Source organism: Arachis duranensis, chromosome 2 (assembly GCF_000817695.3).
Source record: "Arachis duranensis cultivar V14167 chromosome 2, aradu.V14167.gnm2.J7QH, whole genome shotgun sequence".
Lineage (NCBI taxonomy): Eukaryota > Viridiplantae > Streptophyta > Magnoliopsida > Fabales > Fabaceae > Arachis > Arachis duranensis.
Window position 1 is genome coordinate 29,819,332 of NC_029773.3, and position 6,189 is coordinate 29,825,520.

A 6,189-nucleotide genomic window follows, 5' to 3' on the forward strand; every position below is an offset into this window, starting at 1 on the left:
CATTAATACTTGAGGTACAGCAGAGCTCTACACCCTTAATCTATGGTGTGCAGAAACTCCACCGTTGAAAATACATAAGTAACAGAGGTTCAGGCATGGCCGAATGGCCAGCCCTCTCCATGATCAAGTGACCGAATGATCCAGGACTTAAAGTGGTCAAAAGATGTCTAATACAATAGATAAATGTCCTATATATACTAGACTAGCTACTAGGGTTTACATGAGTAAGTAATTGATGCATAAATTCACTTCCGGGGCCCACTTGGTGTATGCTTGGGCTGAGCTTTGATCATTCCACGAGCTAAGGCATTTCTTGGCGTCAAACTCCAGGTTATGACGTGTTTTGGGCGTTCAACTCCGGATAATGTCGTTTTTCTGGCGTTTAACTCCAGACAGCAGCATGAACTTGGCGTTTAACGCCAAGTTACGTCGTTATTCTTCGAATAAAGTATGGACTATTATATATTGCTGGAAAGCCCTAGATGTCTACTTTCCAACGCCATTGAGAGCGCGCCACATCCCTAAAAGTAGCTTAAACTTACTAAAAACTATATAAAAACAATGCCAAAAAGCGTATAAATTATCCGCTCATCACCCGTCCTCTCAGTGAAAATGTTCAATGCGCTCTGTCACAGCACGGCTAATCATCTGTCGGTTCTCAATCAGGTTGGAATAGAATCCAGTGATTCTTTTACGTCTGTCACTAACGCCCAACTTTCAGGAGTTTGAAGCTCGTCACAGTCATTCAATCCTCGAATCCTACTTAGAATACCACAGACAAGGTTTAGACCTTCCGGATTCTCTTGAATGCCGCCATCAATTCTAGCTTATACCACGAAGATTCTGATTAAGGAATCCAAGAGATAAACATTCAAGCCTTGTTTGCTTGTAGAACAGAAGTGGTTGTCAGGCACGTGTTCACAAGTGAGAATGATGATGAGCGTCACATAATCATCACATTCATCATGTTCTTGGGTGCGAATGAATATCTTAGAACAAGAATGAGCTGAATTGAATAGAAGAACAATAGTAATTGCATTAACACTCGAGGTACAACAGAGCTCCACACCTTAATCTATGGTGTGTAGAAACTCCACCGTTGAAAATACATAAGAACAAGGTCTAGGCATGGCCCAATGGCCAGCCTCCCATAATCTAAGAACTAGACGTCCAAAGATGATCCTCAGATCTAAAGTGATCAAAAGATTCCAGGATGTAAAATACAATAGCAAAAGGTCCTATTTGTAGATAACTAGTAGCTTAGGGTTTACAAAAATGAGTAAATGACATAAAAATCCACTTCCGGGCCCGCTTGGTGTGTGCTTGGGCTGAGCATTGAAGCTTTCATGTGTAGAGACTTTTCTTGGAGTTAAATGCCAGCTTTTGTGCCAGTTTGGGCGTTTAACTCCCATTCTTGTGCCAGTTTCGGCGTTTAACGCCGGGTAGTCATGAGCTGATTTGGAACGCCGATTTGGGCCATCAAATCTCGGACAAAGTATGGACTATTATATATTGCTGGAAACTTTCCAACGCAATTGATAGCGCGCCAATTGGGCTTCTGTAGCTCCAGAAAATCCACTTCAAGTGCAGGGAGATCAGAATCCAACAGAATCTGCAGTCCTTTTCAGCCTCTGAATCGGATTTTTGCTCAGGTCCCTCAATTTCAGCCAGAAAATACCTGAAATCACAGAAAAACACACAAACTCATAGTAAAGTCCAGAAAAGTGAATTTTAACTAAAAACTAATAAAAATATAATAAAAACTAACTAAAACATACTAAAAAGATACTAAAAACAATGCCAAAAAGCGTATAAATTATCCGCTCATCACAACACCAAACTTAAATTGTTGCTTGTCCCCAAGCAACTGAAAATCAAATAAGATAAAAAGAAGAGAATATGCAATGAATTCCAAAAACACCTATGAAGATCAGTATTAATTAGATGAGCGGGGCTTTTAGCTTTCTGCCTCTGAACAGTTTTGGCATCTCACTCTATCCTTTGAAATTCAGAATGATTGGCTTCTATAGGAACTTAGAATCCAGATAGTGTTATTGATTCTCCTAGTAAAGTATGATGATTCTTGAACATAGCTACTTTATGAGTCTTGGCCGTGGCCCAAAGCACTCTGTCTTCCAGTATTACCACCGGATACATACATGCCACAGACACATAACTGGGTGAACCTTTTCAGATTGTGACTCAGCTTTGCTAGAGTCCCCAATTAGAGGTGTCCAGGGTTCTTAAGCACACTCTTTTGACCTTGGATCACGACTTTATTCTTACCCTTGCCTTTTGGCTTTTTTTTTTCTGCTTGCTTTCTCTCTCTTTTTTTTTCGCACATAATCTCTCTTTTTTTTGTATTCATTGCTTTTTCTTGCTTCAAGAATCATTTTTATGATTTTTCAGATCCTCAGTAACATGTCTCCTTTTTTCATCATTCTTTCAAGAGCCAACATTCATGAACAACAAATTCAAAAGACATATGCACTGTTCAAGCATACATTCAGAAGTCAAAATATTGCCACCACATCAAAATAATTAATCTATTATAAAATTCAAAATTCATGCAATTCTTCTCTTTTTCAATTAAGAACATTTTTCATTTAAGAAAGGTGATGGATTCATAGGACATTCATAACTTTAAGGCATAGACACTGAGACACTAATGATCATAAGACACAAACATAGATAAACATAAGCATGAAAATTTGAAAAACAGAAAAATAAAGAACTAGGAGATTAAAGAACGGGTCCGCCTTAGTGATGGCGGCTTGTTCTTCCTCTTGAAGATCTTATGAAGTGACCTTAGTGATGGCGGCTTGTTCTTCCTTTTGAAGATCTTATGGAGTGCTTGAGCTCCTCAATGTCTCTTCCTTGCCTTTGTTGCTCGTCTCTCATGATTCTTTGATCTTCTCTAATTTCATGGAGGAGAATGGAATGTTCTTGGTGCTCCACCCTTAGTTGTCCCATGTTGGAACTCAATTCTCCTAGGGAGGTGTTGATTTGATCCCAATAGTTTTGTGGAGGAAAGTGCATCCCTTGAGGTATGATAGCCCGGTCTATGGTAACTTCGGACCGGTTGCTAGTGGGGATGATTGAGCGTTGGATAAACTCCAACCATCCCCTAGCCACGGGCTTGAGGTCGTGCCTTCTTAATTGAACCGGCTTCCCTCTTGAATCTCTCTTCCATTGAGCGCCCTCTTCACAGATGTCTATGAGGACTTGGTCCAACCTTTGATCAAAGTTGACCCTTCTAGTGTAAGGGTGTTCATCTCCTTGCATCATGGGTAAGTTGAATGCCAACCTTACATTTTCCGAACTAAAATCTAAGCATTTCCCCCGAACCATTGTAAGCCAATTCTTTGGGTCCGGGTTCACACTTTGATCATGGTTCTTGGTGATCCATGCATTGGCATAGAACTCTTGAACCATTAAGATTCTGACTTGTTGAATGGGGTTAGTAAGAACTTCCCAACCTCTTCTTCGGATCTCATGTCGGATCTCCGGATATTCACTCTTTTTGAGTTTGAAAGGGACCTTGGGGATCATCTTCTTCATGGCCACAACTTCATAGAAGTGGTCTTGATGCACCTTTGAGATGAATCTCTCCATCTCCCATGACTCGGAGGTGGAAGCTTTTGCCTTCCCTTTCCTCTTTCTAGAGGTTTCTCCGGCCTTAGATGCCATAAATGGTTATGGAAAAATGAAAAGCAACGCTTTTAACACACCAAACTTAGAACGTTTACTCGTCCTCGAGCAAAAGAAGAAAGAAGGGAGTAGAAGAAGAAGAAAATTGAGGAGATTGAGGGGGCTTTATGGTTCAGCCAAGGGGGAGAAGTAGTGTTTAGGTTGTGTGAAAATGAAGGATGAAGAAGGATTTATATAGGGGTGGAGAGGGGGGTAGGGTTCGACCATTATGGGTGGGTTTGGGAGGGAAAGTGGTTTGAATTTGGATGGTGAGGTAGGTGGGGTTTTATGAAGGATGGATGTGAGTGGTGAAGAGAATGGTGGGATTTGATAGGTGAGGGGTTTTTGGGGAAGAGGTATTGAGGTGATTGGTGAATGGGTGAAGAAGAGAGAGAGTGGTGGGGTAGGTGGGGATCCTATGGGGTCCACAGATCCTGAGGTGTCAAGGATAATTCATCCCTGCACCAAGTGGCGAGCAAAAATGCTCCCTCTGCCAATCCTAGCATTAAACGCCGAGCTGGTGCCCATTTCTGGTGTTTAACGCCAGCTTCTTGCCCATTCCTGGGGTTAAACGCCAATCTGGTGCCCCTTTCTGGCGTTAAACGCCCAGAATGGTACCAGACTGGGTGTTAAACGCCCATTTGCTGTCTTTACTGGTGTTTAAACGCTAGCAAGTTTTCCTCCAGGGTGTGCTATTTTTTTCTATTTTTCATTCTATTTTTGCTTTTTTCAATTGATTTTGTGACTTCCCATGATCATCAACCTATAGAAAACATAAAATAACAAAAGAAAAATAGGTAAATATAACATTGGGTTGCCTCCCAACAAGCGCTTCTTTAATGTCATTAGATTGACAGTGGGCCCTCATGGAGCCTCACAGATACTCAGAGCAATGTTGGAACCTTCCAACAACTTAGAGTTTGAATGTCAAGGTTCAACACCAAACTTAAAATTTGGTTGTGGCATCCCAACACCAAACTTAGAGTTTGACTGTGGGGGCTCTGTTTGACTCTGTTTTAAGAGAAGCTCTTCATGCTTCCTCTCCATGGTTACAGAGGGATATCCTTGAGCCTTAAACACAAGGGATTCTTCATTCACTTGAATGATCAATTCTCCCCTGTCAATATCAATCACAGCCCTTGCTGTGCCTAGGAAGGGTCTGCCAAGGATGATGGATTCATCCATGCACTTCGCAATCTCTAGGACTAGGAAATCAGCAGGGATATAATGGTCTTCAATCTTTACCAGAACATCCTCTACAAGTCCATAAGCTTGTTTTCTTGAATTGTCTGCTATCTCTAGTGAGATTCTTACAGCTTGTACCTCAAAGATCCCTAGCTTCTCCATTACAAAGAGAGGCATGAGGTTTATGCTTGACCTTAGGTCACACAGAGCCTTCTTGAAGGTCATGGTGTGTACTGTACAAGGTATTGAGAACTTCCCAGAGTCCTGTCTCTTTTGAGGTAATCTCTGCCTAGTCAAGTCATCCAGTTCTTTGGTGAGCAAAGGGGGTTCATCCTCCCAAGTCTCATTACCAAATAACTTGTCATTTAGCTTCATGATTGCTCCAAGGTACTTAACAACTTGCTATTCAGTGACATCTTCGTCCTCTTCAGAGGAAAAATACTCATCAGAGCTCATGAATGGCAGAAGTAAATACAATAAAATCTCTATGGTCTCAGTGTGAGCCTCAGATTCCCATGGTTCCTCATCAGGGAACTCATTGGAGGCCAATGAACATCCATTGAGGTCTTCCTCAGTGGTGGTCACTGCCTCTTCTTCCTCTCCAATTTTGGCCATGTTGATGGCCTTACACTCTCCTTTTGGATTCTCTTCTGTATTGCTTGGAAGAGTACTAGGAGGGAGTTCAGTAACTTTCTTACTCAGCTGACCCACTTGTGCCTCCAAGTTTCTAATGAAGGGCCTTATTTTAGTCATGAAACTTTGAGTGGTTTTGATTAGATCAAAGACCATGGTTGCTAAGTTAGAGTGGCTCTGCTTAGAATTCTTTGTCTGTTGCTGAGAAGATGATGGAAAAGGCTTGCTATTGCTAAACCTGTTTCTTCCACCATTATTGTTGTTGAAACCTTGTTGAGGTCTCTGTTGATCCTTCCATGAGAGATTTGGATGATTTCTCCATGAAGGATTATAGGTGTTTCCATAGGGTTCTCCCATGTAATTCACCTCTTCCATTGATGGGTTCTCAGGATCTTAAGCTTCTTCTTCATACGAAGCGTCCTTAGTACTGCCTGGTGCAGCTTGCATTCCAGACAGACTTTGAGAAATCATATTGACTTGCTGAGTCAATATTTTGTTCTGAGCCAATATGGCATTCAGAGTATCAATCTCAAGAACTCCTTTCTTTTGATTCGTCCCATTGTTCACAGGATTCCTTTTAGAAGTGTACATGAATTGGTTATTTCTAACCATTTCAAGCAGCTCTTGAGCTTCTGTAGGCGTCTTCTTCAGATGAAGAGATCCTCCAGCAGAGCTATCCAA